The sequence below is a fragment of the Cicer arietinum genome, chromosome 3, assembly GCF_000331145.2.
Source record: "Cicer arietinum cultivar CDC Frontier isolate Library 1 chromosome 3, Cicar.CDCFrontier_v2.0, whole genome shotgun sequence".
Classification (NCBI taxonomy): Eukaryota; Viridiplantae; Streptophyta; class Magnoliopsida; order Fabales; family Fabaceae; genus Cicer; species Cicer arietinum.
In genome coordinates, this window is record NC_021162.2 from 47,808,249 (window position 1) to 47,820,573 (window position 12,325).

Consider the following 12,325-nt stretch of genomic DNA (forward strand, 5'->3'; position numbering starts at 1 on the left):
CAGAGGATGTTAAACAGAAGAGGACAGAATAGAGGACCTCCTCAAAAAGAAAAAATTGACAAGAGTCAAATAACTTGTTATGGATGCAACAAGATGGGACACTATAAAACTGAGTGTCCTCTCAACAAAAGGAACTCTAGAAAATTCCCATACAAAAACAAATCCATGATGATCACTTGGGATGATAGTGATGAGTCATCCTCGGAGCAAGAAAAGGAAGAAGAGGCCAACCTATGTCTCATGACAAAATCAGAAAATGACAAGGTAAGTATTTCTGATCTATGTCCAAATTGTGAAAAATTAGAAGTTGAATTTGATAGCCTTTTAAATGACTCATACACTTTATCTCAAAAATGCATGTTTCAAAAAACCCAACTTGTTGAGATAAAGAAACAAAATGAAGAGCTACAGAAAAAGAATGATGAATATGTTAAAATCATTCAAGAGTTGCAGCAATCTCACTTTCAAAATTCTGAGAAACAAAAAATTCTTGAATCGCATCCTCCTGACGAGGATACAGAAAAGGAAATTTTGTAAACTGAGGTTATGGAACTAAAAAATGATATTTCCAACTTTGTCAAATCTACAGAAACATTTCAAAAGATAATGGGGTCCCAATCTGGAATATTTGACAAGGCTGGAATTGGTTTTAAAAGCTCTCAAAAACAAAAATTATATGAAAACTTTTTCTTGCCTAAAAAACGAGAGGATAGGCCTAAATGCACCTTTTGCAAAAAACTTGGGCATACTTCCAAAATCTGTCATGCTAAGAAGAAAGCTAACAATGAAAAGGCAGCATGCTCATTCTGTGGTAAACATGGGCACCATGATTCTATTTGCCATCATAAAAGGAATATCCTCAAAAGAGGAAAAACTAACCAACAAGGACCCAAAGCTATATGGGTACCTAAGTCTCTTTTAAACTCTAAAACAGGTTCATCCTCTAATCAACAAAAGAAAGCCTTGGTACTTGGACAGTGGTTGCTCAAGGCATATGACGGGAGATAAGCACTGCTTCATGTCTTTGGAGATAAAGGATGGAGGATCAGTCACATTTGGTAATAATGATAAAGCTCAAATAAAAGGAACAGGTATTATTGGTAAGAATAATTCTGCAAAAATTGAAAATGTTCAATATGTGGATGGCTTGAAACATAACTTGCTAAGCATTAGTGGTTTTGAAGTTATTTTTAAGCCAACTCTATGTGAGGTTAAACACTCATCCTCGGGTAGAGTTTTCTTTTCCGGTTTTAGAAAAAAGAATTTATATGAACTTTATCTTGATGATTTACCTACTGAATCTTGTTTTGTTTCCATTGAAAAAGATAAATGGATTTGGCACAAACGAGCCGGTCACACAAGCTTAAACACTATTTCTAAATTAGCAAATTTAGAATTAGTAAAAGGTCTTCCAAAAATTAATTTTGAAAAAGACAAAGTTTGTGAAGCTTGTGTGAAAGGAAAACAAGTTAAAAGTAGTTTTCACTCTAAAAACTTTGTTTCAACAAATCATCCTCTTGAACTCATTCACATTGATCTCTTTGGTCCTATCAAAACTCCAAGTCTTAGTGGAAAAAGATATGGCTTTGTACTTGTTGATGATTTTTCCCGTTTTACTTGGGTTCTATTTTTAAAACACAAAGATGAAGCCTTTGAGGCATTCCACCATTTTTGCAAAAAGATTCAAAATGAAAAAGGTTCAAAAATTGTCTCGGTGAGAAGTGACCATGGAGGTGAATTTGAAAATGAATCTTTTAAAAATCTTTGTGAAGAAAATGGTATTTCTCACAACTTTTCTTGTCCAAGAACTCCCCAACAAAATGGGGTTGTTGAAAGGAAAAATAGAACTTTACAAGAAATGGCTAGAATTATTTTAAATGAAGCCAACATTGAAAAATATTTTTGGGCCGAAGCCATCAACATTGCTTGTTATGTTTCAAATCGTGCATCCATTAGAAAAATTTTAAACAAAACTCCATATGAATTATGGAAAGGGAGAAAACCAAATATTTCCTATTTTCACATATTTGGGTGTTATTGCTACATTCTAAATAATAAAGAAAATTTGGGAAAGTTTGATCTAAAATCTGATAAAGGAATTTTTCTAGGATACTCTACAATGTCAAAAGGTTATAGAATATATAATCTTAGGACTCAAACTGTGGAGGAATCCATGCATGTTATTTTTGATGAGTTTGATGACTTGTGTTTAGAGAAAATGGATAAGGATGAAGAAGATGAAAAATCATCCTCTCAAGTACCCGGTCCTCATGCAGAGGATGAATCTGACCTAACCTCTCAGCAACTTCCAAGAGGATGGAAAACAGTCACGCATCATCCTCTAGATCTAGTCATTGGAAATACTGCATATGGTGTGAGAACCAGAAACTCTCTAAGGGAAAATACTACCAACATGGCCATGATATCACAAGTTGAACCCAAGACGATTGATCAAGCTATTGGTGACAAATCATGGGTTAAAGCTATGATGGAAGAACTCTCACAATTTGAAAGAAACAAGGTATGGAATCTTGTACCCCATCCTCTGGACAAATCTATTATTGGAATTAAATGGACATTTAGAAACAAACTAAATGAGGATGGAGAAGTCATTAGAAATAAAGCAAGACTAGTGGCACAAGGGTACAATCAACAAGAAGGAATAGATTATGATGAAACATTTGCACCCGTAGCAAGACTTGAAGAAATAAGAATCCTCTTAGCTTATGCTACTCATAAAGGTATAAAAGTATTTCAAATGGATGTGAAAAGTGCCTTTTTGAATTGGTTCTTAAATGAAGAAGTGTATGTTCGTCAACCTCCTGGGTTTGAGGATGAGAAGCGGCCAAACCATGTGTTCAAACTCTCTAAAGCTCTTTATGGTTTAAAACAAGCTCCTAGAGCTTGGTATGAGAGGTTAAGCTCGTTTTAAAAGAAAATGGTTTTATTAGAGAACAGATTGATACAACTCTTTTCAAGAAGATTCTCGAGAAGGATTTATTGATTGTTCAAATCTATGTCGATGACATAATTTTTGGATCCACAAATGAAAAGATGTGTAAAGATTTCTCCAATCTCATGCAAAGTGAGTTTGAGATGAGTATGATGGGGGAATTAAAATTCTTCCTTGGTTTACAAATCAAACAACGAGAGGATGGTATTTTTATATCACAAGAAAAATACACCAAGGATTTGCTCAAAAAGTATAACATGAGTTCAGCCAAGAGTATGAGAACTCCTATGCACCCATCCTCCATACTCCACAAAGATGATGAAGGAACTCCAATATCTGAAAAGGAGTACAGAGGAATGATAGGATCATTGTTGTATCTAACAGCCAGCAGACCGGACATAGTCTTTGCAGTCGGTCTTTGTGCAAGATTTCAATCATCTCCTATAGAATCCCATCTCACTGCAGTCAAAAGAATTTTTAGATACCTTGTTGGCACTATAAATCTGGGAATTTGGTACAAGAAAATTTCCAATCTTGACCTCATAGCTTATTGTGATGCCGACTACGCGGGAGACAAAGTTGAAAGAAAAAGCACAAGTGGTGATTGCCAATTTCTGGGTAAATCCCTAATAAGTTGGTCATGCAAAAAACAAAGTACCATTGCTCTTTCAACTACTGAAGCAGAGTATGTATCAGCCGCTCAATGTTGCTCACAACTACTTTGGATAAAAAATCAGCTTGAGGATTACTCGCTAAGGTACGCAAAAATTCCCATCATCTGTGATAATACAAGTGCAATAAATCTTTCTAAAAATCCCATTCAACATTCTAGATCTAAGCACATTGAAATTAAACATCATTTTATAAGAGATCATGTGCAAAAAGGGGATTTAGAACTGATTTTTATTGACACTGAAAATCAATTAGCAGATATTTTTACCAAACCTCTCCAAGAGGATAGGTTCAAAAAGATCTTGGATGAACTTTCAATTCTTAATTTGTCTAAAATTAATTGATTTATCTTAGTTATATCCCTTTAGTATATTATTATAATTTTTATTATTAATAAATATATGTTGCTCCTTTAAATAAGTATTTACAATTTTAGTTAAGCATGAGAGGATAGCAAAACCACCAGAGGACGGAATGTCCTGTTTAGTGAAACGTCCCCTGACTTGGCAGCCTAGAGAAATGTAGCACACTTTCTCTCTCATTGGGCAGCACACGTGGCACATGCCTCTGTGTTTCACGTCGTGCAATGAATGCATTTACGGCCACGTGACTCAGCCTATCCAATCCATCATCTCACTAGCTTCCTAGGCAAACGGCGCATTAAATTTTTCTGTCTCCCTACGTTTCCTCACACGTTCTCCTTGTTCATCTCCCATCCTCATCTATATGTTTCTCATCCTCCATCGTTCTCACTCGTCAACCATTTGTTCAGAAAATCTTTCTTCACCCAGCAGTTACTTCCCACACCATTTCCTATCAATGGCTCGAACCAAAGTTACTGCAAAACGCAAAAAATCATACCAAGAACCAGAAGAGAACCAAGATGTCTACCCAAGCACTGAGTCAGATTATCATGAGGAAACTCAATCTGAAGCAACTTCCATGAACACCATCTCTTCATCTCAACCATCCAAAAGCTCTTCTCCTTCCATTACTCCAAAAACTCATCCTCCTCAGCCCCCTCCAGGCGCTCTTCCAGAATCATGTCTTAAGCCGTTTCATCCAAAAAGGCACCTCCTCAGGACAATACAATCTATGTCATCAATTCTGATGATTCAGAGACCACTCTCCCTGTTGAACCAGCACAACAGCCTCCTCCTGCAAAATCAAACTCCAAAACTCCAACTCCTAAAAAGGCCAAACCTTCTTCACCAAAACCCCCTTCATCATCCACAAAAAATTCTGAAATCACTTCATTGTTTGATTCGGCCGAATTAGAGTTTGTCTATACCTCAAAATGGTAAAACAAGTCAGTGGTCAATGGTAAAATCATTGACCTTGCTGATATCAAACAAGGAGGGTTCAATGTTGAAGAAATGTTTGAACAACTCGACTGGGCCTCTTTTTTTTAAATCAATGAACCACAATACCCTCGTCTAGTAAGGGCTTTTTACGCTGCTTCAAAAGGATCAAAAGGCATGACCAATTTCAGTATGGTGCTAAAAGGGTTTCATATGGAAATTAATCCCACCACACTATGTCAAATACTTGATATACGTGATGAATGAGCTCACTGCTTTTCTGAGACATGATACTCACAATGTGTCATCACTAGGACCTCAGTGCTTCAAAACAAACTCATCAAACCTCCAAAACCGTTGGTAGCCTTCAACCTCGTCCCCTTGTGTCGTATCCTTCACAATATATGTGTCCACTCCATCACGCCACGGGCTGGCAGTTTTGAGAAAGTCACGGACCTTGACCTCATGATTATTCATCACGTGATTACTGGTACTCCTCTTCATTTGGGTCATGTTATTTTCATCCTCATCAGATGAACCATCCTCATCAGACTAATTAAGTTGATGTTTCTTTTTGCAGCTGCCAAATTCAGGGGGAGAATGATTATGCTTTTTGTTTATCCAGTTGATTAAGCTTTTTGTTTATCCAGTTGTTTTGGGTTCATGCTGTTAAAACTGTTTGAATTATTGTGTTGCTTATGATTGTTAAGTTGAATTGTTGTGTTGCTTATGAACCCATGTTTATGATGTGTTGAACAAATCTTTAAATTATTAGCTAATTATCATGATGTTTTATGAATGGTTAAAATCATGTTATTTCAACACTTTGGCATACATTTAGGGGGAGTAATGATTTTTAGTTTTAAAAAGTATTACACATATGATTGAGGAGGAGCATAAACATTTTATCTTTGTCTTATTTAAAATTATAATCTAAAGAATTTTGTCATCATCAAAAAGGGGGAGATTGTTGAGACAAAATCTCTCAAATGATTTTAATGATAACAAAATTACTTAAGAGATTATGATTGTGGTTAATGACTAACATGTGCTCTTGAGTGTATTCATATAAGATAATAGGTTATTAATCATTAAGGCAAAAAGAAGGAAAATATGATTTTGGCCTGAGGATGGAAAACCACGTGAGGATGGCATATGATCAAGATGAACCACGTGAGGATGGGCTGCAAAATGGAAAATCTCCAGATCTGCCCAAGTTGTGACCTCACCAGTACAAATGCTTTTATTCATTAAAGAAATGAACAATAAAGTCAAAGAATGAATAAATAAAAGTATTTGAAATAAAGAAGTTAGAAGGCCAAAAGGAAAAGGACAAGAACAACTAGATCTAAGTCTAAAAGGATGATAGATTAGGCTGAGGATGGACCAACTAAGTTGAAAGCAACCCATCAAGCATGTGCAAAGGCTAAAATCAGAACATTTATTGGGCTTGCAGGTTTTAATACATGAAGAAGTCAAGTTAACAAAAGGCAACTTCAAACAAGCCAAAAATGGAAGATCACATGTGAAAGCAGATCTGTTCCTCGGACTGAGCATGACAGTCCTATGTAATAGGATGTCTTTCTCTCTCTTGTCAACATCACCTCAAAAGTTGAAATCAACCTAGTCCTTAAAGTTTTTGAAAAGGTTGCAGCTCACATGGTCAAAGAAACAGCTTTGCACTCTTGATAAAAGAGAATAGACAAAGAAATCTCAAGATCAAGTTTCAAGGAAGTTGGCCTGCATACGTGAGGATGGGTTCTGCCTGGCCTAACAAGCTGAATGGCAGTTCTGTAATTATGATGAAAAACCTTGGATCCTTTGAGAAATGATTTCCAACGGTCATCAAAGAACTTGGACCTCTATAAAATGCAGCAAACTCTTCATCATAAAACACACAACACAATTGCATAAAAAGATCAAGCATCTTAAAGCTATCAAGAGCAATTCACATCCTCACTTCATACTTTCTTTGATCCTACACTATATCTTTGTATATCCTTTGAGAGAGTATTAAGTATCAATCACTCTCATACTACTTTGTAATTTCCTTGTGAGTGAAACTTGGAAATATTTGAAAATTGATTGTAAGCTTGGTGAAGCTAAGGAATACACAGTTTGTAATCATCCTCAGCGTGAGGTTGATCTGTTTGAAAGTTAGTGAAATCTCACAAGGGTGTGAGGACTGGACGTAGCCATCTTTGGGTGAACCAGTATAAAATTGTGTGTGTCTCTCTCATATTCTTCTTTTACTCTTTTGCTTAAGTTAAAACTAAAGGGTTGAAAAAATTCCATCCTCAGTGAGAGGATAGTTTACAATCTCTTGAAAATTATTTTTAAACAGCAAAATCCCTATTCAACCCCCCTTCTAGTGATATTTAGCTACATCACATTTTCCAACTCATTTAGTTTTTGAGGATCAACGACTTTGCTATAAATTGCGTTGAAATAAACACAATCTAGTTAAGATCTCTCTTACTTTTTTAGGAAATATGTCATGTAAAGCCACTGGTAGTAGTTGTTGCATCAATTCATGGCAATCGTGAGACTTTAAGCCAACTAGTTTCAAATCTTTCATCGATACAAGACTCTTGACATTTGAGGAGTAGCCATGTGGCACTTTTATTCCCCGTAAGCACTCACAAAAGCATTTCTTCTCCTTTTTTGACAATGTATGACAAGTAGGAGGTAAATATGTTCGTTTACCTGCTGACTGTGGAGCTAATTGTTTTTGTATACCCATCTCAACCATATCTAGACGAGAATTTAAGCCATCCTTTGTTTTCCTCTGAATGTTGAGAAGTGTTCCAATTACACTATCACACACATTTTTCTCCACATGCATCACATCAAGACAATGTCTTGCATCTAGACTAGACCAATAAGGAAGATCAAAGAACACGAACTTCTTCTTCCATATATTTTTCTCAGATGTCTGTTTTTGGTTCTTTCCAAAGATAACATTGATATCATTAACCTGTTGATAAACTTGCTCCCCAATTAAGGCTTTTTGGGAAATTTTATGCTCTTGGTGTCCATTAAACGCTTTTCTCAACTTACGGTATGGATGATTAGACTTGAGAAATTTCTGATGCCCAACGTAAACTCTTTTTCTTCCATGTTTCAATTATTGGTAGCATGTTTCTTCTTCACATATAGGACATGCTTTATATCCCTTAACACTATAACCACACAAGTTTCCATTTGCAGGAAATTCATTGATGGTGTAAAATAGCATTGCACATATATTAAAATATTCACGGGAATACCCATCAAACACGTCAACACCTTTCCAAATCATTCTCAAATCTTAAATCAATGGACTTAAATAAACATCTATGTCATTTCCATGTTGTTTTGGACCTGAAATCATCATAGATAACATAATGCATTTACGCTTCATGTAAATCCAAGAAGGTAGGTTATAGATAACTAGTAGAACGTGCCATGAACTATAGTTACTACTTAAGTTTCCATATAGATTCATTCCATATGTAGCAAGTCCAAGCCTACGGTTCCTTGGATCATTACCGAACTCCAAGTACAAATCATCAATTTTCTTTCATTGCAAAGAATCAGCTAGGTGACAGAGTTGTCCCCCACGCTTCCTCTCATCAGCATGCCATCTTGCATTTTTTGCATCATTTATAGCAAAAAAACATTTGAACCTTAGAACTATTGGAAGATACCATAACACCTTCGCAGGAGGCCTATTTGAGCTTTCTTCATAAATGAAATCATTATCCTTCATTTTGTAGCGTGACAGTCCACACCTAAGACACTTATTCAACTCTTCAAACTCATTTCTATACAATAAATAGTCATTAGTGCATGCATGTATTTTCCTATACTCCATGCCCATTGGACACAATATCTTCTTTGCCTTATAGTTACGATTCAACAATGTGTTACCTTTTGGGAGCATTTGTTTCAACAATTCAAGTAATTCATTGAAGCTTTTATCTGTCCATCCATTTCTCGCCTTCAAGTTGAACAGTCTCAATACCGCAGACAACCGTGTGAAGTTAGTGCATCCGGGATACAAAGTGTCTTCTTTGTCACTGCACAAATTATCACCTACATGTGCACGATTAAAGGACTTTTGTCCAACATCACGTATCAGGTCCTCTAGTTGATTGTTCATATCTACATTAACTTCCTCTCTTTCTGAGGTATTTGACATGTTTAATGAATCACCATGTCATATCCATCTGATATAATTCAGGTCAATTCCAGAACAAATAAGATGACTTCGTATTTCCTCAAAATATAATGTATTTTCATTCAAACAAATAACACACGGACAATAAAATCTTTTTTTACTTTCAGGAAGTTTTTTTAAAGCAAATTGTAGAAACTCCTCAACTCCCTTTTCATACTCTTCACTCAAACGATTATCATTCATCCAACTGCAATCCATAACTACTTCTGAAAAAATATACAATGGTAAAATGATCTTAATCACATTTTAAGAATCATATTCCTACATAAAAAGTTAATTTGATAATGCTTTGAAACATCTATGTCAAAAGAATTTGACATAGATTTCTTATCTCATATATAATTTCATCAAAATAACTAACTATCTACAATGTATAATATATCCTCAAGGTGACAATGCTCAAACTCAAATCATATCCTTTATATAAATAATAATACAATGAATACATAATGATGACTTATATATATCGTGACAATCCTCACAACATACAGATTATCCATAACACATGAGACTTAATTACCTCATTTAGCCAAACATCAGAAACTTTAAACAGGGACAACAGAGAATCCAAATTTATTATAAGAATAAGAGAAGTATATCTTATATATGAAATCCAACACACCTCCTGAAAATATTTAAAACTATAAATGACTGAAGATGCAATATTCATTATACAATATTATGTCTCATGTTATCGGACAAACACTATTGATGTAAGCAACAAAATGGTTAGGATTTTAATGATCACAAGTCAGGATTGCATTTAAAACAGGAAATTGAAGGTTCATTTGATATGTGTGTGATGTTAAGGGGGGTTAAGGCAATTGGAAGGGGTTATATGGTTAGGTTGGGGCCTATTAGAATTAATACTCGTGTTTGATGGGTGTTAGAGAAATTTCAGGAAAGGTTTAATTGGCATTTTGATGGGTTAAATTCTTAGTCGTTTGTCAACCAAAATAGGTTTGGATAGAGTATAAAAGTAAGACGACATACAAAAAGAAAAGAAGCCCTAAAACCACACAAGGTTTTATTGTGTCACACAATCAAGGAGACAACAATATGTTGCCGTAATTAATAAATCTCATCATTAACAATCTATCTAAAAGAAAGAATTATAACAAGGCTTTGAGCTTATGTAATAGTTAAGAAAATATTTCTCAATATTAAAGTAAGAAAAAAACAATAAAATCTTTTCTCACTAGGTGGAATCAGCTACATAAGATTAAACTAAGCTAAAATGCCTAATCATAAATCAAGTCTAAAGCACAGCACTTGAGTCAAAATCATTTTTACCGGTTTAACCTATAGGTTCTCTAAGTTTCCCTTGACCTCTAACTATTAGACTATGTAACTACTAGACTATGTAAGACCCTTAATTTTTAAATCCTAAATTATACAATTTTAGGGTATTTGGTGTTGAAGTTCTTAGGCTTTTAGCTTAGTTTTTGGTAATTAGTGGGTTAAATGCCAAAAATATATTTTTGGAAATTAGATTAAAATTATTTGTCGGATAATAATTTATTTACGTTACGAAGAATTTAATACCATACAATTTTGTTAAAAATATATCTGATTGCATAAAATTTTATCAGTCAATTGAGTTGCGACGAGGGTAGATATTTTTAACAAAAAGTGGTTTGGGAAGTGATGGGTGAAATGGTAATTTTATGAAATATCTAGATATTTTTAGATATTTGTTATATATATATATATATATATATATATAGAAAGAAAAGGAAAGGAAGGAAAAAGGAAGAAAGGAAAACAAAAAAGAAAAGCATTTCCTTCGCTCTTCTTCCTCCTCCCTGCCTCGCGACCCCGTCTTCTTCTTCCATCTTTTTCTTTCATTTTCGTTGCTTCCTTTTGCTTCAAGAAAAGGAACCAAGGCTTGGTGGGTGAGAAAGCAAGAATTTCTCAACTTCATTCTTCTCCTTTGATTAAAAGACGGAGAAAAACGATGTTGGTGTTTTCAAAACCGTCAAACACAAACCTTCACTTTTCTTCTAGATCTAAGCTTCGTTTCGAGAAGAGATAGAAGGGAAAGTTGCTCACCTCCACGCTACGGTGCTAGTGAACTAACTTTGGAAGTGACGTCGCGAGCGGAGATTTTATTGGAATTACTCGCAGTACCGTAATCGCGTGATAGAGCTATCGTTAAGGTAAGGGCTCCTTCCAAACTTTTTAGTTTGCATTTAGGGACTTATTTGTGGTCGTGTGGAAAAGAAATTTGTTAGGGTTGAAGTGTTGATTTGGGGAAAATGAATTTAATGCTTTTATGGGTAAAATTTTAGAGTTGGGTTTTGGTGATATTGATGAGTGTTTCGTGGAAAATGAATTTAACTCATTTATGTGTGGTTTTGAGGAAATGAAATTTGATGTGTTTGAGTGGTGGGTTGTGATAATTTTGTGGTTGTCGTGTTTGACGTGTTAATAATTAATATTTATAAATTTTGAGATGTGTTTGTGTGGATTTTGTGGAAAAATGAATTGATGTGATTTGGTGTGAAGTGTGGATTGAATTTGAGAATATGTTTGAGTATGTTCTGTGTGGAATTTGAAAACCATTAGAGTTTAACAAGTATTAAAAATGGAGAATCTTTTAATATCTCTATTTACCTAATGTTTGTAGTGAAAATCGTTAGAGTTAAATAAGTATTAAGAATGAAGAATCTCTTAATATCTGCATTTACTTAATGATTGTCGTCAAAATTGTTAGAGTTAAATGAGTATTAAGAATGAGGAATCTCTTAATATCTATATTTACTTAATGATTGTCGTCAAAATTGTTAGAGTTAAACGAGTATTAAAAATGGGGAATCTTTTAATATCTATGTTTACTTAATGATTGTCGTGAAAATTGTTAGAGTTAAATGAGTATTAAAAATGAGGAATCTTTTAATATCTGCATTTACTTAACGATTGTCGTGGATAGAGTCAGAGTATGCTCATGCATTTCATAGTACATGGCGATTGGATGGGCCATGGTGATAGTGGTGACCGGATGGGCCACGAGATGATTCCATGTGATTTGTTGGTTCATCTTATCCCTACGGGGATTTGTCGCGTCGTGTAAGGTCTACGACAGACTACACATTTTTGGTAAATCGTGCTGACCCGTGATAGGTGGCACCTCGGTAAATAGTACTTCGGCCTGTGATATGCGGTACATTTACGATT

At 34.8% G+C, this 12,325-nt stretch overlaps 1 pseudogene; it reads right to left on the reverse strand.

The window, feature by feature from the left end:
- The window catches only part of LOC140919788 (uncharacterized), a 16,677-nt pseudogene extending 7,331 nt beyond the window's left edge, over positions 1-9,346 (reverse strand).
- Between the last annotated feature and the right edge of the window lie 2,979 nt (positions 9,347-12,325).